General features: G+C 32.1%; 1 protein-coding gene across 7 annotated transcripts in view; it reads left to right on the forward strand.

The window, feature by feature from the left end:
* DCDC2 (doublecortin domain containing 2) overlaps nucleotides 1-21,450 on the forward strand; it is a 250,189-nt gene that overhangs the window by 128,780 nt on the left and 99,959 nt on the right. The gene's annotated exons all lie outside the window — the stretch shown is intronic.

Raw genomic sequence — 21,450 nt, forward strand, 5'->3', positions numbered from 1 at the left:
GTAATTTTTTATGAATATAAAAAATGATTGTTAATTTTCTTTATTCCTGACTTTTGGAATTTATGAGAGATTACAAGTTATTTCAAAATTCCAAAAGAGATAAAGAAATACAATTAAAAAGACAATTCCTCTTATTTCATATCCTTATTTATTTTCTACTTTTAATTTTTAGTTTCTTCAAAATAGAAGTATCAAGAAAGCTAATAAATTAACTTTATCTTATGACATGTTATATTAGAGAATCTTGAAAAATAGGCCAGTGTTAGTGATGTAAGACTATATGAAATTCATTGACAATCATAGGATGGATTCAGAGACACATGAGATTATTTTTATGAACTAATATAAAGAAAGCAGAGGTATAACTTTGTGTGTATATATATATATGTATTTATATTCTGGCTATAATAAGATTAAAAAAGAAAAATTAAGGGCAGGTAAAATTTGATTTATTTTTAATGACCAATCTGGGTCCCTGAGAACAAATATAAGGATACTTTATTGTTGTTGAGGAAATGTGAACTTGCATTGCTGTATTGTGATGCCATTTATTTTGTTTTACTATTTTTTTAAATTACAACCGAGAATTAGATTGGGGGTGGGGCCATATATATACATAACAGGCATAAAAATGGAATCAATAAATGTCACAAGAAAAAGAACAAGTTTTGAAATTGAGACTTGGACACTTTTTAACAATATTAGTGATTTTAATGTATTATTAATACATTAATTCATCACATTAATTCAATGTATGGATGGTATAACTGAAAGTTTGGTCATTAATCTAAAGAAGGGTGATAGGTAAAGAACTATATTTCTAAAAGTATACAGTGGATTTTTATGTTAATATACCTGTGTACAACTGAAATTTTATTCTTGATATAGGATTCTATGTGGAAATGACTTCATCTGGCATTTTCCTAGACAAATGTATTGACTTAAGTTATTAGAAATTTTGCTCAACATTAATTTTCTTCAAAGCATATCTGTAAAATAATCTCAAAAATGATACAATAATTTATTTAGTTATATATTGTATTGTTTTTCAAAGCTGTTACCTGTGAATATAGAAAACTTAATTCCAAAAAGGTAATTATTGCTGAAAACAATTGTAATTCCACCTGTTTTTAGATCCAATTTTCAATTCTCATAGAACTTATCTTTACTTCTTATTTTATTTTTACATTCAAAAGGCATTGCCTGACTTGTAAGCTTATACAACACTTTACAATTGCACTGGGTTTTATAAAATTTCTCACTTTACAGGGTAACCTGTGAAGTAAGTAATTCATTTTTTCTGGACCTTTTTTTTTTTTTTTTTTTTTTTTTTTTTTTTTTTTTTAAGATGAGAAAACAGGTAAAGTGACTTGCCCATGGTTACATAGCTAATTAGCAAAGGAAATGTATTTAAAACAGAGGGCTTTAATTCCTATCCCAGTGCTTGCCCTGGGTACTAGTTAATTATTATGGTACTTTGTATTGCTTCAGTGAATTTCATTGCTCCTTCAGTTATGTTCTTATAAATGTTTATGGTCCCAAATCTTAGTCTTTTAATTCTTTGCAATCCTTTGATCTCTTCCTGTCCTTGCTTTCTCATTTATTCTCCTGTCTTCTCCCTTCCTATTTTTTTTTTTTTTAGTTTGCTTTTCAAGCCTCAGCCTCTATTCATCTTTCCTGCTTTCTTATTATTTCTTCTATTGTTCTCCCAGGTTTTAACCAAGAGGAGACACTATGCTGCCAAATTTTCTCAGGACAACTCCTTAGAGTCTTCTGTCTCTCACAGCCTCTAGATTTGAGAAGAGGCTGCTTCAGGAACATAATCAGATATTTTCAAATATTTGAATGACTGTCATGTAAAATAAAGAGAAAACTTGTTGTATGTTGCCCTGAATGGCAGAACTAGATATAATGGGAAGAATTTACAAGGAATCTGATTCTAACAATTAGAGATATCATAAAAAGGAACAGAAAGCTTCTTTAGAGTTTTCAAACTTTATGTGATATTTTGTGTGGTGATTTTCTTTTCATTTTTTAAAAAAAATAGCCTTTTCTTTTGCAAAGATAGATTCATTCACCTTTGCAAACCCTTATTTACTAAATTTTTTCTTCCTTCCTTCATCCAACCCTCCTCAAAGACAGCAAGAAATCCAGTATAGATTAAACATGTGGCATTCTTCTAAACATATTTCCATATTCATCATGCTGCACAAGAAAGATCAAAAGGTGAAAGAAAAAAGAGAGAAGAAACATAAGCAAACAGTTTAAAAAAGTGAAAATACTATGCTTTGATTCACATTCAATCTCCATAATTCTGTCTCTGAATGCGATGGCTCTTTTCATAACAAGCCTATTAAAATTGCCTTGAATAACCTTTGTTGAAAAAAGAGGCAAGTCCATCACAGTTGATAATCACATAATCTTGTTGCTGTATATAATGTTCTCTTGGTCCTACTCCATTTAGCATCAGTTCATGTAAATCTCTCCAGGTCTTCTGAATCAGCTGCTTGTCATTGCTTATAGAACAATAATATTCCATTAAATTCATATACCAAAACTTATTCAGCCATTTCTCAACTGATGGGCATCCACTCAATTTCTAATTCTTCACCACTATGAAAAGGTGGTGCTACATTTTTGACCATTTTTGTTACAAACATTTTTGAACATATGGTCTTTCCCTTTTCTTGTGATTTCTTTGGTGATATTATATTTACAAGATGTGATGATTTTCTGTAGTGATTTTCTACTTCGGATGAGAAACTTGGAGCATATAATTACTCAAGTCTTTTACAACTTTTAAGAGTCTGATGATGAGAAGAACTGGAATCTTTGCTATATTTCTCCCCTCTTTCCATGAAATATTATTTTTGCTTATGGACCTGTGCTAAGAAGAATGACACTGAAGATCAGAGTCTTTATACCTGACTCCATGAAGTGTTAGCTTTGACTATGTTTTTGGATTTTGGAGAGTGAGGTATTGAAATACAGTAATAAAATTATAGTAGGGGAATTAATGTCAGAGTAAATATAAAGGAAGGTACTTCATGGAGAAAATTATAAACGAATTATCTGTGTACTTAGAAAAAGGACATCTGAAAATAAAGACCAGGGAGATCTAGTATCCATTCACTGTAAGACAAAAGATTGAATCATGGAAAATTAATTACCTTGAGTTACCTGAATTTCCTCTCCCTTTAAAATTCCTTAATGGTACCTCTAGAAATTAAAGGGGATAATTTTATCACTCAGACTTTAACCAAATCTAAAAAAACCCAAACAACCACCCCCAAAATATAACAACTCTTATTTATCCTCTCAAATAAGTTTTGTGCTTTGTATCCAGGCACAAAATTGACTCTGTCTGTAAAAAAATTCACTATTTGAATTTGTTCTTTTTAATGCTTCCTGATCTCCATCTTCCTTGTCAGTTCCTGCTTCCATTTTCATGGGATCTGTTACATCCTTTGTCACTCTTATTTTCAAATTTATAGTGTTAATTATTTTAAAATTATATGTTAGTTTAAATACTTAAAAGGAATATATAAATTTAATTTGTAAACAGAGTACCAAGAATATAGATTTTTTTTTCTAGTAAGGAAGGAGTGAAGTATTCTCTTTTGCCTAGTGTCTATAAATATCAGTGGAAAATTCAGAGAATAGTTGAGAAAGAAAGACATTTATTTTAAATCATTAAGTGTGGAAGTGGTTGTAGAAGGGATAGGTAGAGGCTTCATTTGTGAAATGTAAGAATTGTAAAAATTAAAGAATATAAACAGAACCAGGAAAATAATATAAAAATAATAATAAAACACACCTGAATTGACATGAACTCCAATGATCATTATTGTAGTTCTGGAAAAGAGATAATGAAATACATTTCCTTTCCCTAATTAGGAAGCTTCCTAGAAAGTTAGGAGACTATAGATGTAGAATGGTACATATGTAGTCTGATAATAGTAATGATATTAGTGGTTTTATTTAGCTGCTTATTTTTTAATTATAAAAAAGTGCTTAATAAGAGAGGGGAAATATTTTATGTAAAAACTGAAAATACATTAAAAAAGTTTAAAAATTGTTTCATACTCTCTCCATCCCTTTTTCCTTTATAATGATTTTATACCTTTTTTTTGTTAACTATATTTTTAAAGAGAGGGGATAATTATAGTGAAAGTTACAAAACATAATGAGTATTTAAAATTTTTTAGCATTCCATGTTAACTTATACTAAATAGATGCATAGCTAGTTGATGAAAATGCTAGCTTACTGACCTTGGCTGGCTGAAGGACTCAATGTACCATATCATTCAGTACCAGTATAGAGAATGATTAGTTACCATTTCCAGCAACTAATACCACGAACATAAATAAGAGAAATAGAGTAGTTATAACACATCACAGAATCAGCCAGCATCAACTGTTTTGAAAATAGATGTCTTGACTTCTCCCTAAACAATCTATAAGCAGTCATTCTGTGATACTATTGAGCATACTTAATCCTCTTCTAAATGGAAATGAAATTATATCCCCTTGCTTTTGTGTAGTAGAAGTTTTATGACTAGCTCAAGCTGTGTAGCTGTATAAACTATTAATGTTTCCTTATTATTTAGTGGAAACATCCAACCCTATCAGATTTGTGCTTGTTATATATATGTGAATGATTACTCCTTGACTAGTGATTTGTAATATATCTGTCTATTCCATTTTTAAATGTAATGTTTCTAAATGTATTCAGAAAATTTAAGTTATGACCTTGAAAAGCTCATGCTTCCATTGTGGTTGTTTTGATTTGGTGACAAACTAGCCCCACTTGCCTACTGCACATGTTCTTAAACTGTGGTTTGCTCACAACATTGTGGGGATTGAGAATTATGATTTATTATCAGCAAATATTTGATTTGTACACTTATTTTATAAACCTTTGTACTTTGGGTCATGCACAAATTTGTTGGGTAAAAAGGGGTTGTAAGTAAAAAAGTTTAAGAAACCCTGTCCAAAACCATTCTTGCCAAATATTAGTGAGCAGAATTGCTATGTCAAAAATTAGCCTTTACTTAGATGACTGGTTAATTATGTTTGTAAAAAACATAAGCTTAAAAGAAGATGACTTAAAAGTACTATAAAATTCACCAGTCACTGAGTGCAAACTTTTATTATTCTGGGGAAAAGAGGAAAACCTTGATCTTACCTTTCTCTGATAGCAGAAATTCAGGAAAAAAATGAAACAAAACACATCACCATCTTTTAAGTTTTGCTCCAAACCTAAAGAAAACAGTCTCCAGTTTAGATTTGGGGAAGTAGAGATCATAAATTATTGGTCTTTTAAATTTGAATACAGATTCTAGGTTTTAAGCCTTTTTTTCTAATTGTGATTAGTGAAAATGTTTTTCTTAAAACTATTTCTCTTTTAATATTATAAGAAACACTCAAACTTCTTCTGTCATTGTATAATCAACCCCCCATTGATTTTGTCTTGAGTAACTTATTTTCTTATGTTTAATAAAAATACCCTTTATATCTTTAATTGAAGTAATATTATAACATTTTTCTTCTATTGTATGTGTGTGTGTAGTTAGCTCCCTGATTACTTAGAACTTATTTTGATGCATGAGTCAAAGTATGCATCCAAGTAGATTGTGGCCAATTTTTTCAATGGTTTTTATTAGATAGAAATTTCATCCTCTACCATTTTTTAAGTGTTGGTTCCTTATCCATTAAGCTTTTGTATTTATTGAATTCTAATTCTATTTGTAGATTCTTTGTTCAGGTCCATTCTCTCTCTCTCTCTCTCTCTCTCTCTCTCTCTCTCTCTCTCTCTCTGTTTATAAAGTATTAAAAATTATCATACTACATTTGAGATCTGGTAACTGTGTCTTCCTTTACAAGTTTTCATATTTAGTTCTTTGGGATCCCTGTCCTATTATTAGTATAAACTTTCTTATTAATTTAATTTTAGAAAATAACCTTTGAACCTGTGGAATATTTTAATTGGTATTGCATCAAATCTTGAAGTTAATTTGGGAAATAATAATTTGTATTGTATATTTATTATATTTGTTCAGCTTATTCATATAAGAATTCTTGTAAGAATAAGCCTTTTGTGGGTTTAAGTTTCCTTGATTTATGCCAAAATCAAGTTGTCTTTGGAGTTGTCTTCATGTAGGTCTCTGGTATGCCTTGATATAGTATAAAGCTTGATGCATTTTTTGTTATTATAAAGAATTTCCAGTGAAAATATATACAAATGTGAATGATTTTTGTAGGATTTTAACATTTAACTATCTTAGTAAAATAATTCCTTAACTCCATTTTTTATTGTGGACTGTTTTGTTTTTCTACATATGTAATCATGTTTGAAAATTAAGATATTTTGATTTCTTTATTGCCTTTTTGTTGTTGTTAATATTTCTATAACTATGCTAAATTAGAGTGGTGAGTATAGGTATGTTTATTTAAGAGTTTGTTTTTTTTGATGAGAATGCTTCTAGTATCTCTCTCTAGTTTGTAAGTTCTAGAACTTTTTGGTCTTAGGATCCCTGTATATTTTTAAATATATTTGTGCACTTCAAAGAATGTTTGTTTGTGTGAGTTAAATCTATTGATATATGCCATGTTGGAAACTAAAATTAAAAGTATTTATTTCATTTAAAATAATAAACCTACATAAATAACATCTTCATGAAGATAATTTTTTTCTAAAATAAAAAGTTGATTCAGAATAGTGGCATTGTTATACATATTATTGCAAATCTCTTCAATATCTAGCTTAACAGAATACAATTGGAGACTCATATCTGCTTCTATCTTCAATCTGTTGCAATATGTTACTTTAGTTGAACTTGAAAAAAATCTTGCCTCATACAGATATAGTTGGAAAAATGAGGAGCATTTCAACATAATACTTATCATATTATTCTGAAAATAGTTTGACTTCATGTGTGTCCCCCTCCTAAGATCCTCAAGAGTTCATAGATTATACTTTGAAAATTGCTGCTCTATTGTATACAATATGGATTTGAATTTCAGACCTATAGTTTTCCTCTTATGGAAATATACTTTAATCTTATATTTTTATTTTAAAAATATAAATTAGTTCTGTATTTTACTGAAGATTTCTTCTACATTTGATAATTGAATATATATATATATATATATACACACACATATATAGTCTTTTATTTTTTGTCTTGTTCATATGCTTTAATATATTGATTACTTTTTCTGGTATTAAAACCATTCTTGAATTTATTTTGGAAAATCTTACTTGAATCATGATAAGTAAATATTTGACGTGCTATTTGCTGTAGTATGTTTTCAGTTCCTTCCATCTCTTCTCTTCCCCTCCCTTTGAAGGCAATGGAGGTGGTGGTATAATAACTATTTATACATGTAGATAGAGGACATATATTTATACATGTGGATAATTTTTATATATGGACAAATATAAACTATGCAAATAGTTATTTTATGCCATGAACTAGGGAATATTGATTGTTTTGTTAAAACTAGCAATTTTATAGGATTTGATATCTGGCTCAGAATCCACTTTGGCGATTTCCCTTTTTCCCTTATGTCTAATTTACCAACAGGATTTTAGATTTATTCATTTGAAACTTTATCTATTTTGCCTACATTTTATCAGAAGAGGCAAGATGACACATTAGAGGACTTACCTCAGAAATAAGAAGATATGGGTTTAAGCCCTTAAACTGACACATAATGGTGGGTGGATCTTGGACAGTCCATTGACTAGAGGTTAGTGGTGTCAAAATCAAATGGAAACAGATCCCCATTGGCTGCATATTGACTTAGAAAACCACATATAAACATTATTTATGCTGTACTGTATTTTTATGAAAATTTTTAGAATTTAGAGTTATAAGGAAGATTCCCTACTCAGAAGTTCCTTGTAAAAAAGAAATTACAGATGCAGCCCTTATTCCTCAATTTTGTCTAGGTTCCCATTAGATCTTTACTACTCTTTCTTGACTGTGACAATTTTTATGATATATTTGAAAAGCATCATTCATATTTTCCACCTGTCAATGCAATCTATAGTAATACTCTTATAATATTTTACTTTCATCTTCACATAAATATTCTTTCATCCAACCTCAGATTTGTGAATTTGTATATAAGTTTATATCTTGCTACACAGAGAAATTTAGTTACTCCTCTATTAGATCTGTTTCTTTAGAAGAATCCATTTCCTTTGTCATGTTCTATTTGAGTCCCATCTCACCAAATGCTGGTAGTTCTTATAAAGTTATAAATACTTTTATGTTAAAATTTCAAATTTTTCTTTCTTTTTTTTTTTTAAAGTAATTTCTATATATAGGCTCAGGACATCTGAAACTATACATCTGTCATAGTCTGATGAATGTAATTAAAAAACCCCAGTATTATTAAAATACAATAGTCAGTATGAAAAAGTGCAAAGTGAAGAGCATGACAGAGAGAAATTTGTCAGTATTCATTCAAGACTGACCATGGAGAAGATAGTTCTTAACTGAGGGTCCCTGTTTCCAGGCTGTTAGGAAAGAGGAATTTATTGGGTTTCAACACAAGTTAGTCTGATTAAAATCTCTCAAGATTATTCAACTCTTGGTCTCATTCTTTGCTCACTAGAGTAACCTTGTGATGACTCATTTGGTTTCTCAAGACTATTAAGGTGCGTATCTTATACAGACATCTCTCAATGCAAACTGGAAAGCTCTTATTTCAAATTAGATAATGAATGTTGGATTGGGAGTCAAGCAATCTAGCTTTAGTTTGGAAACTTGAATTTTATTCAATCACTTTACTTCTCTGGACTCATAGAAAATAGTCTGGATTTGTGTGTTTCCCTATGTAAATGCTGAACAATTTTTACTTCCCCAAGTTTTGGTGTCTTTGGACTCTTGATATCTCAGAGGGGTAAAAAGGTGGAGGATATAATCAGAAAGGAAGAATAAGACACAAAGAGAAGATGGAAGATCAAGAGGACTCTGGTTTTTAAGTTTATATCTGAAGAAGCAAGGATCTTTGGTAGGGAAAATTTTTTTTTTCACACAAAAAATCTGCTATGAATTTGTGCAGCTAGAAAACATTGAGCTACATTGAGCTGCATGATCTCTAAGTCCTTTTCTATCTTGTAATTCAGTGGTTCTTTGAAATATACTCTCAATTTGATTTAGAAATGACTGCTTGGGATTTTTTTTTAAGCATGCGATAGTTTCTCAAGGACTCATCCTTGGTGGACTGATATTCTAAAATTGAGACAACTGGGCTAGGTGATAACCAACTTCAAGGTCCTTAAATCATGTCATATTCCATTTTAAAAGAGTTATATTTTCAAGGGAGGGATAGTTTGCCTGATAGCCTTTATCTATCTTAGCTGTTAAAACATTTAGTTAGCTAATATTTATTATGTGGTGGGAGAATAGTTAAACATTACTGTGCCTATTTAATTAAGACTTGATGCTTTGATTTTACAGCCTATTATATGAATAAACCCTTCAATGTATTGCTTGATTGCATAGATATTACTGATGTTACAGACATGCCACATTAATGTATCTTTTTATATCTGTTATGCTGGATTAAATTGCTGTATAAAGTTTAATCTACTCCATCAACAAAATTGAGCATTTTAGAAAAAGAATTGATTTTGTACATATCTATAAAATTGCCAAAGGCACATAACAAATATTATCTTGAAGTCATTTTTAAAATTGAGTATTTTAATGTGTTCAGTGAATAATTTCTCTCTGCCTGAAAGCCATCGTTGTATCCTGGGAAATATTCAGAGTTGCAGATAAAATTATTTAGATTTGCAGCTTCTTGTCATGGGAGGTGAAGTCCTTTTTATTATTATTAATGTGATGGGAATAGTTCTATTACAGAGGGTCCCTGAACAGCATTCCAATAGCAGCCTGTTCATCACATAAATAATTACAATTTGGCTTTTATAGAAATATGCCTTCTATCACCAATTTTCCTCCCATTCCCTATTTAGAAAAATGCAAGAGTTAGTGTTTCTCTTGGTTAAAATTTCACCAAGTGTTGGCAAAAGGTTAGGTGATTGTGGGATCTCTGTCCTTTGAGCAAAATCAGAGAAGGGCTTGAATTTGCTATATAGATTTGATTGGGAAACAGAAACTCTTTCTTATAAAAAGGTTTAAACTAAACTTCCAGGTACTGGAAATGCAGTCTTTTATTCAGAAATGGAATTAATTTCATTCTTCTATTATTCGTAGGTATTCCAGGAATGTCTCCCAGTACATACTGGGAGAATTGAAATTCTTAATAATTGCCCTTCTCCCTGGACTCCCTTTTGTAGTTTAATCTATTTCTGAGTAGGACCAGCCTAATCAAAATCAAGAAGCAGACAGGTATGGTGATGCAAACTTGTAGTCCTAGTTACTGGCTGGAGAGGCTAAGGCTAGGGGATCGCTTGAGTTCAGGGCTTCTTAAGGTACAGTAGGGCTAAAACTGATGGAGTGTCTGTACTAGATTTCACAGCAGGTCTCCAGCAGTGGAAGACTGCCCGGCTACTTGAGAGGTGAACCATCCCAGATAGGAAAAATGAAACATTTTAAAGTTTCTTTGCCTATCAGTATTGGTTGTGTATAGGGCTGCTGAAATTCTATCCTAGGTGAGATAAAGAGATCCATTCTTAAAGCAAAAGCAAAAAACCATCAACTCCCTTCCCCCACAAAAAAATCACAAAATTAAAAAAAATAAAGTGGGTAAAATTTTCTTTGGTGGACTCATTCTCCTATATCTGCTCCCTTTCTTTTCTACTTTTGCTGTTTTTTTTTCTGATCCTCTTTTATATCCATTTCTCTCATAGCCTTTCATTTTCTCTTTTCTCATACCTAAAGAATGATTATTATCAAGAAAGGATTAAAATTTATTCATACTGTATTATTAATGACTGATATTAATTATTAATGATTGATACTATATTATTAATGACTGACTCAGTATGTTGGACCTTCTAGAAATATCTGAATTTTAATAGTGATCAAATCCTTGAAATAAAAGAATGGTATTCTTATCAGAAAAATACGTTTCTAGGGATTAGTAAGTATATGATAGAAGTATATTCTAATCTCAATTTAAATGGTTCAAAATTACTATATTCCTTATATTAATAATACCACTTTGTTGCCTGAGAATTCCTGTTCATTTCCACTGTGATGTGGAAGAACCAGTCTAGGGCTAGTATACTTTAGCAGAATGGGAAGAGAGGACTAAAAGATAAATTTTTCAAGCAGCTTTTCAGAATGCTGATTCTTCTGAGGAGCTAAAAATTTGCTGAAGCAACTTTTCCTTTCTCCAGACCTCAGTCTTCCCATTTGTATTTCAATTAAAATCAGGGATAAATTTTGTCCTGTGGCTTTGTTCTCAAAATTATATTACTTTCTTCTTGTTTTCCTACACTAATGTGTGAGATAGTTTCACCAGAATTATAAAAGATGAAAAATTATGGATGGGTCGTGTCAATGACATTGTATATCTCTTGACATGTCAAACTACTGTGTTGCAGAAAAGAGGGACATCTTTTTGCTTTAGAGGTAGCAGATCAGAGGCAAGGCTATAAGAATAAAGTCTGTTCTATATAGAATCAGAAAAAGGGAGAAACTGTGGTAAAAAATGACAGTGGAAGAGATAGCAGGACAACCAATCCCTGATGAGATGTCTGACTCCATTCTTTGTGATTCCATTTTTGGTTCTCTTGGCAAAACTAGTGGAGTGGTTTGCCATTTCCTTCTCCAGCTCATTTTTATAAATTAGGAATCTGAGGCAAACAGGGTTAAGTGACTTGTCCAGGGATTATACAACAAGTAAATGCCTGAGGCCAGATTTGAACTCGGAAAGATAATTTTCCTGAATCCAGGTCTGGCACTCCATCAGCTAGCTGCCCCATGGCTATACACATCAATATGAAATTTAAGTACCACAAATAGATGAGGTGTACATGATTCAGCTTTGTAGACAGCTATAAATGTTAAGAGAATATTTTAGACTAGGGCTGAGAATTAGGTGTTTTGAGTAGTATTGAAATTATTTTTTGTTAACTATCTATTTAACTTATATATGTCTACTATTAACAGTAACAGGAGATAGCATACTATATACAGTACTGGTTCAGAAGTCAGAAAGACTCAAGTTCAAATGTGTTACTTAACCTCTGTTTACCTCAATTTCCTCATCTGCAAAATGGGGAAAATAATAGCACTGATTCTCAGGGTATCTGTTAAGCTCAAATGAAATAATAACAATAGTGCTTAAGACAGTTCCTGGCACATAGTATGTGCTACCTATTTAAATGTTGGTTGCCATCATCATTATCACCATCATCATCATCAATCATCAGTCATCATCAATAGTAGTAGTATTATTGCTGTGCTTTTGTACTTGCATATCTGATATTAATCTTTCACCATTTTGTCCTATCATAGTCCTGCTGATATATGATTACTAAATCTACCCTTAAAGTTGAAAAACTTGTCTGTAACATCTTTTCATTATTGTTTCTATGGGAACTAACTGTCCCCTGGAACTTAATTTTGTGTTTTCCCTTGTACCAGTTAATGATGTTAGGAGGAGTAGAGTTAGAGTTTGTGCTGCCCCATGATCTCATGTATTACTTTCAACAATCCTGATATTATTCTTATTCAATAAATGAGAAAATAGATATAGAGTGAATTAGGCTCTTGTCCAAGATCATAGAATTAGTTAGGATTGAAGTAATGTTAGAACAAATCCAGTGTATGTTTTTCAAGAAAGACTTGAATAGATCAGGAAGTGGAAAATGATAAGACGAAGAAACATTACATAAACACATTGCGATATGACATAACTGCTGGGGTAATACTGGGAGAGGAAGCAGAAAGAAGAAAGGTCACTACCAAAATTTGCTTTGTTGTTGAGTCATGTCCAATTCTTCATGACCCCATTTAAAGGGAGGGAGAGAACATATGGAATATTCCATAACATTTGTATACTATAACTTATTCAGCCATTCCCCAACTAATGGATATCCATTCAGTTTCCCATTTCTTGCCACTACAAAAAGGGTTGATACAAACATTTTTTACAATATGGGTCCTTTTCTCTCTTTTGGGATACAGATCCAGTATAGAGATACTGCTGAATCAAAGGGCATGCACAGTTTGATAGCCCTTTGGGGATAGTTCCAAATTGCTCTCCAGAATGGTTGGACCCGTTCACAACTCCACCAACAATGCATTAGTGTACCAGTTTTCCCACATCTCCTCCAAGATTTCTCATTATTATCTTTTTCTGTAATTTTAGCCAATCTGAAATGTGTGTAGTGGTACCTAAAAGTTATATTAATTTGCATTTCTTTAATGAGTAGTGATTTAGAGACTTTTTCATATAACTGGTAATGGTTTTAATTTTTTCATCTGAAAATTTTCTGTTCATATCCTTTGACCATTTATCATTTGGAGAATGGCTATATTTAAATCAATTATCCCCATATTTTAGAAATGAGACTTTTATCAGAATACTTAGATGTAAAATTTTCCTCCCAATTTTTAGGTTCCTTTCTAATGTTGGCTGCCTTGGTTTTGTTTGTACAAAAACTTATAAATTTGATATAATAAATTATCCATTTTGCATTTAATAATGCTCTCTAGTTTTTCTTTGGTCATAAATTCCTTCTATCTCCACAGATCTGAGAGTTAGATTATCCCTTGTTCTCCGAATTTGCTTATGATATCTCTCTTTATGTCTAAATCCCAATGAACCCATTTTGACCTTATCTTGGTATAAGAAGTTAGGTGTTGGTCAATGCCTAGTTCCTGCCATATTAATTTCCAGTATTCCTGGCAATTTTTGTTAAATAACGAGTTCTTATCCCAGAAGCTGAATTTTTTGGGTTTATCAAACACTAGTCATTGACTATTATGTTTTTGTGAACCTAACCTATGAAGATCTCATCTCTTAGAAATATGGTCAATGTTTCTACTTCTACATAATGACGTACATTTAGACATTCAAGGCAGTGAATAAGAGACAATCAAAAATCAAAAACAAAAAACTATCCTTGGAGGATATCAACATTAACCTTGTTTTACTCCACTGGTTCATTAGACAGGCTAGGGAAAAAATATATAGAGGAAATGTTACAGACTTGTGAGTAACAGAAACAGCTTCCATTGGGTAGATAGTGGTATTCTTCATTAACAGATGTTTAAAAGTCAGGACTTCAAAATTACTTGTGGAATCCTTATAAATATGAATTTCCTGTAATTCACATTTTACAACAACTCCTATCAGCTGTCTCACAGCATGAAAAATACCCCCAAACACATTAGAAAAACCTTCCTGTTTAAAACTAGATTGATCCCGCATTTACATGGCAAAAGAAAGCTATTACACTGCAGGCAGTAAAAGCCTCATTTCTGAGATATTGAGAAAAAACCTCAAAATAATTCACTTCTTCCCAGGCCATTCGACAACTATTAGATTTTCCTTCACAAAATAAAATGAAATTTTACCACCTGCCGTTTAAAATCTCCAATTAATTCTATAAAAAAGTGTCTTTATTTAAAAAGTCAATATGTAAATTTCTCCAAACTGGGAATAGACATTTCCTCAGGTGAACTATAACCTTTTGCTATTGACTGTCTGCAAGTGAAGGAACCTGGCAGACTTCAAGAACAAGTCAGAACTGATTTTCACTTAATTGCTTAGGAATGAAACCTCTATTAAATAGATTTAGATATTAAGATTATGGATAATTCAAATATCTCTTGTTATATGATTTTAATGGAAATGGTAGGAAAGGATTAGCTATACCCTGTTAACATGTCAACTGTGAATTAAGGCAAAGATTTTATTTAAGAAGAATCCAGCAAAAAAGGACAGAGAAAAAGAGAGAGGGAGGGACAGACAGACAGAAAGAGACACACATACATAGACATAGACACACACACACACACACACACACACACACAGAGAGAGGTAAAAGGAGAGGAGAGAGAGAGGGAAGGAGGAGACAATAAAGGGTTCTTCCTTTTGTTGAAATTTTGTAAGTGAGGTCATTTTGAGGCAAGACCTGTAAGAATCAGAATCATCCTTGTGTTACAATTTTAGAACCAGCAGGAAGACATGGATATTTTTCCTTTCCTTCAATCTTTTGATATCAGGACTCATCATGATTTCCAGGAGCTAAATACCTAGGGATCTTTCACAGTAAGAGTCCCTCCCCCCACTTTTAACTACTGGATTATACCTGAGGATATCTAGGCATGAAGAGTTAATGGAAAGGAGAATATTTAATATATACACTTTAGACATGTGTTGACAGTAAGAAGGCAAGAAATGATAAGGACAGGGTTAGGGAGAATGGCTAGTGGATATTTTCTACTTATAGTGGAAAAGGAAACTTGAATATATGGCATTCAAAATCTATATATCATCAGTTATTATATGCTTTTGATGGAAATGATAGGAAAAGATTAGCTATACCCTGTTAACATATTGCCTGTGAATTAAGACAAAGATTTTATTTAAATAGAAAGCAGCAAAAAAAGAGAGTGGAGGGAAAAAGGGAAGAGGGAAAAAGGGAAGGAGAAATACACACATTGAGAACAGAGATAAAGAGACAAGAGACACAGATCAAAACAAGACACATAGAGAGAGACAGACAAACATAGAGACAGAGACAGAGATAGAGACAAAAAGGGGAGAGGGAGAGATAAACCTGTAATGGTTAGATTTCAAGGATTTTATAAGTTTTATAATCTGGCACTTCCTGATCTATCCAACTTTATGGTCTAGGAAAAAAGGTTGCTATTAATTAGAGAAATGCACATTAAAACAACTCTCATACCTATCAGATTGGCTAAGATGACAAGAAAAGAAAATCATAAATGTTGGAGAGGATGTGGGAAAACTGGGACCCTACTGGTTGGTCAACTGTTGTCAACTGATTCAACCATTCTGGAGAGTAATTTGGAAAAATGCACAAAGAGCTATAATACTATGGAAACCCTTTGATTCAGCAGTGCTCCTACTGGGTTTGTATCCCAAAGAAATCATAAAAGAGGGAAAAGGACATGTATGTACAAAAATGTTTGTAACAACTCTGTTTGTGATGGCAAGGAATTGGAAATTAGTTTTGAATGGTTCATCATTTGGGGAATGTTTGAATAAGTTGTGGTATGTGAATATAATGGAATACTATTATTCTATAAGAAATGATGAAGAGATGGATTTCAAAAGAGCCTGGAAAGACTTACATGAATTGATGCTGAGTGAAGTGAACAGAACCCGGACAACCTTGTACATAGTTAACAGCAAGATTGCGTTATCAACAATAATAGACTAAGTTCTTCTAGGCAATACAGTGATCCAAGACAATTCTAAAAGACTTGTGATGGGAAATGCCATCCACATCCAAAAGAAAGAACTATATAAGCTGAATGTAGTTTGGAGCACACTATTTTCACTTTGTTTTTGTTTTCTTCTTTCTTTGTGGTTTTTATCTTTTGCTCTGATTTTTCTTGCACAACATGGCAGATATGGAAATATATTTAAAATGATTATACATCTATAAGGTATATCAGATTGCTTGCTGTCTTGGGGAGAGAAGAGAAGGAGGAAGAAAAATCTGGAACTCAAAATCTTGCAAAAATTAAAATGGAAAATTATCTTTACATGTAATTAGGAAAAAATTACTAAGTTAAAAAGGGAAAATATATTGAATTTAGATATGAATCTAGATTCTTCTATTTATTATTTGTGAAACCTTGTGCATGACCTCACTTTTCTTTATATGTACAATGAAAGTTTTGGATTAAATAGCATTTAATTCATAAAATAGTTCAAATTTTATGATTCTATTCCTACACAGACACCTTTCACTTTGGTCAGATTATTCTTCTTTCCATCCTATTTTGCCATAGCTCTTCATGCTCTTCCCCATCATACAAATTCTCTTCCTCCTGTTAGTTGATCCCTCTATTCTCCACATCAGGTATTCCCTTTTCTTCTTTTCTGTTTATATGTCTACAAACCATTAATTAATGCCAAGATAGTCTCACTTTGTTGGGCAAGGCTTTCTTTGAGGATATCTTCCCACACTCAAGTAACCTCGATTTCCTTTTCCACTTGTTGGGGGCATCTTAGTGATTCAGTGGATAGAATGCTGGACCTGGAGTTATGAAGACCTGAATTTAAATCTAGCCTCAAACATTTCCTAGCTGTGTAACCCTGGAAAAATCACTCAAAGTTTGTCTGCCTCAGTTTCCTCAATTGTAAAAATGAGTATCATAATAGCACCTACCTCCCTGGGTTGTTGTAAGGATCAAATGAGGAAATGAGTGTCAAATATTTAGTGCAGTGCCTGCATGTAGTAGGCACTTAATAAATGCTTATTCCCTTTTAAATATTAACCTGTTAGTATCTGTTAACATTTATATAACTATACTGTGCTTCTCTAATATATATGAGTATAATTAAATATTTTCAAAGTCAATATGTATATCTTCATACCGAAATACACATATTCTGCATCTTTTGCCTGAGGGATATGTGTATAAGTGCATGTATGTGCTATTTGCAGAAGTTTCTTGTGGATAGGAGAAATATTTTCTCTATCTTTTGTGCCTCTTACTGCCTTATATGCAATGCTAGGTATGCGATTGGTGCCCAGTTGCTAATTGATTGATGGAAGAATGATTTGAAAATAAAAAGGAGTTTATGTTGGAATGTAGCTGGTGGAGAGTGAGAGAGAGAGGATAGCACTATGAGGAATGGTAGCTATGATAATACTTTCTGCAAATATATTTTATTTGTACATATAATGATATATGCTAATATTGAATGTCTTACCAGTTGCAGCATACTTCTTTCTGTGCTTTGGTATTAGTGGGAATACTCATATTCTTAAAACAAAGGCTCCCTTACTGAAGTTTTCATGATAAATATATTTAAGTTGAATAGGATAGTTATAGAAAAAAAAAAGCTTGGTCTCACTAGGGAACTATATTTTCAAAGCACTTATATTTGAATCCTTGATGAAAATAGTCTTCAGACATTTATGGTTGGGCTTATATAATACTGAATGAAAGGGAATCAATGTGTTTGTCACAAATGTGAGCATCAGAATTATGAAATTCTGGGAGGGGGGAATGATATGAAGTTAAAAGACTTGGGTTTGAAATGTAAAATTAAACTTTTGACTATGTCACCACATTTTTACTTCCCTTGCTTTTTCAGAACGGTAAAAGAAGGGAATGGATTGAATGAATATCTTCATAAATGATTTTTTAAAAAACAGACTTAACCATTTCAGTGTGGAATTTCCATCTTTTTTAGGATGTGTGTGTGTATGTGTGTGTGACTTTAAATCTTATAATTTCTAGTAGCAGTAGCAAATCCACAGGTGGATAAGGATAAAGAATATAGCTGGCACAGTCATATGTAAGATATTTATGGCTTATTTTGGAAAGCTCCTAAATCCAGGGAACTATGTCAGCTGCACAAAACATTTACATGAATTGTTTATTGTGGAAATTTCTTTCGCTGTGCTCTTTTTGGCCTAATCAGTTATTTATGCATTTATTCAGTTATTTGATTGCCACTGTGTTTCATCTCTGAAAGCTCAAAGATCTCTTCAGAAGTTACGCTAATAGCATAAGCCTGCATGAGACTTGGGAGAATAAGAAAAATGGGAAATGGGAAAAAATCTGATACACAAAGGATGGGTCTATATTTATTCTCTCGAATAAGAGGAAATATGCATAAATAAATAATTGTATATGTTTTTCTGACACTGTTAGCATTGCTAATGAATATGTTGTCAAATCAACCGCTGTTTATTATTGTGGCCATGCACAACAGCCAACCAGATACTACTGTATGATTGTTGGTATATCGGGTTCAGTCATCTAGTTTGAAAATGCCTTAAATTTGATGTATTTAAATACCGTAGATACATATTTGAATACAGAATGTATTGTGCTTTGTATGGCACCTTGTTAGAATAATTTCCCAATATAGCAGAATCTGTCGTACTTTTAGAGGTCCTATGAACCTCCTTTTCATTCCAGAGCATTTTTATAGAGACTTTTTATTTGTTTTTCATTGGTAGAAGCATTTCAGATTTGGTTACAGCCTGAGTAAAAAAAACTAGAGAATGTGCTAAATTTATTTGACCATTTATCTATTTGAACCTTGGTAAATTAGTTTGTATATTATACAAATAAACAAAGATCAGCTTTTCCTTGAGAATTTAGCTGTGATTAAAACTTATATTTATGTATGATATATGCACATATATAAAGCAACCAAATTTGTAAATTTAGATAGCTAATATGACTCTTCTCATGAGAGTCTTATAAAGTCACTGCTTTCTATTATAGAATTATTTCAATTTTCAGTCTTTTTTTTCACAATAATTTTCTACTGATTTATGAATGCATTTTAATCACCTGTGGTTCGGTTTATCTTTCCCCTTTCTCCTGTTGCTTCCCCCACTTTAACCTTCACTCCTTCTATCCTTTGTAGGAAAGAATGAACATAACACCAAAGAATAATTAAGGAAAACTAGGATGTTTTCGTAAAATCCCAAGACCATTTGATGCCTTTAAATTAAACCTCCTATTTTCATTTTGAACTAAAAGAATAAATTGTTCTGAATGTTCCTGTATATTGTATATTAAATGCATGTTATACTCATATCACACATTAACATTTTTATTTCCACTGGGATTTCAGTTGCAGTCAGATTTTTTGGTTCATCGGCTTTATGTTGAGGGCATCCAATAGCTATATCTGAAGGTAGGAAAAACAAAGTTTTATTTCTCTTGAAAAAAAATTTCTTAATGAAAACTTAGAAGCTTGCACATAAAAGTTTAAAGGGAAATTCTTGACCTTGCAATATCTGTTTTTGTTTTTGCTTAGTGGAAAGTTGAAAACATTCTTCTTTTTTTTAACCACACCTTTCCTCCAATATAATTAATTTGAAATAACTAATTTTGTTGTGTAATCAAGATGTCTAATTATTTTCAACTGATCTGCCTATTCATTCTACATCCTAATGATCTTCTATATATGTGTTACTGTTTTGTTTTCAAACTCTCCATGACTTTTAGACCAGCCATGTCAACCATAATTTTTTGCTTAGAACCATCACTTACCCATGTTGGACATCCTTAGCTTCATGGCTAACTTATTAAATGCCTATTATGTGCGAGATACCATGTGAAGCTCTAGAACACAAAGAAATAACAAAAAGGAGCTCATTGTTAACTTTGGACAGAGCACTTTCATTTAAATTATGAAGTTAGAAGCCAAACCATACTGAGTTAAGAAGAGAATGAAAAGAGAGGAAGTGGAGACGGTATTGTAGAATTGACTTCACAAGGAGTTTAGCCACAAAAGGCAGAAGACCTTTGGGACTAATAATTTGCAGGGGTAGAATGATCAAGTAATGATTTCTGAGGTTGAAGAAGACATGGACATATTTTTAGATAGTAAAGATAAGTCAATAGACAGGGAGAGATTGACAACTGAAGGGAGTAGGGAAAATAGAGAGTGAGAAGTCTACTGGAGCAGTCAGGATGAAATGGGATCAATTATATATGTACTGGGTAAGAAGAGTCATCCAATATGTGAGATGGGTGAAGGAGATTATAGTAGCAAAAAGCATCAGAATGTTATGAGCTGAGGAGAAGGAAGCTCTTGACAAATGTTCTCAATTTTTTCCCCAATAAAATATAAGGAGAATGCAGACTGAAAATTTAATTTTGTTTTTGCAAAGGGGTTAAGTGACTTTCCCAGGGTCACACAGATAGTAAGTATTAAATGTCTAAGGCTGGATTTGAACTTGGGTCCTTCTGACTCTAGGATAGGTGCTCTATCCACTGTACCATCTAGCTGCCCCAAGACTGCAAATTTAAGTAGAAAATTGAATTTTTCTCTTACAACTTCTCTTTTTTTGTTTTCTTATACTTTGTGATTGCTATATTTCATAGCATTATTTTTGATGACACAACCATTCATTTTAATCATTGTAGCATTTAACATTGTCTGAGGGGTTACTTTATAATATTATTTCATTTTCCAAGTATGGATTGAGCATTTTGTATGTGTATATAGTTTGCTATGGATTATAGAATAAGAGGAAAATAACCACAGGACACGTTTTTTTTTTTTTTTTTTAAATATGTGAACCTTTATGCTGTAGGGAGTAGAGTGCTAAACATTGGAAAAGGGAAATATGGAAAGAAATTTACAGCTGAATTAGCTGAATGACCATGAGAATGAAGCTATGAAGGCCTTGACTAAGGTGATCACAGCATCACAGGAGAGAAGAGAACATTCCTGAGAGCTGTTATGAAGATAAAATCAATAGGCCTTGGCAATGATTGAATAGAGGGAGGGAGAGAGGTGTACATGCTTGCTTTCCAGACACTTGACAAA

The sequence above is a fragment of the Sarcophilus harrisii genome, chromosome 1, assembly GCF_902635505.1.
Source record: "Sarcophilus harrisii chromosome 1, mSarHar1.11, whole genome shotgun sequence".
Lineage (NCBI taxonomy): Eukaryota > Metazoa > Chordata > Mammalia > Dasyuromorphia > Dasyuridae > Sarcophilus > Sarcophilus harrisii.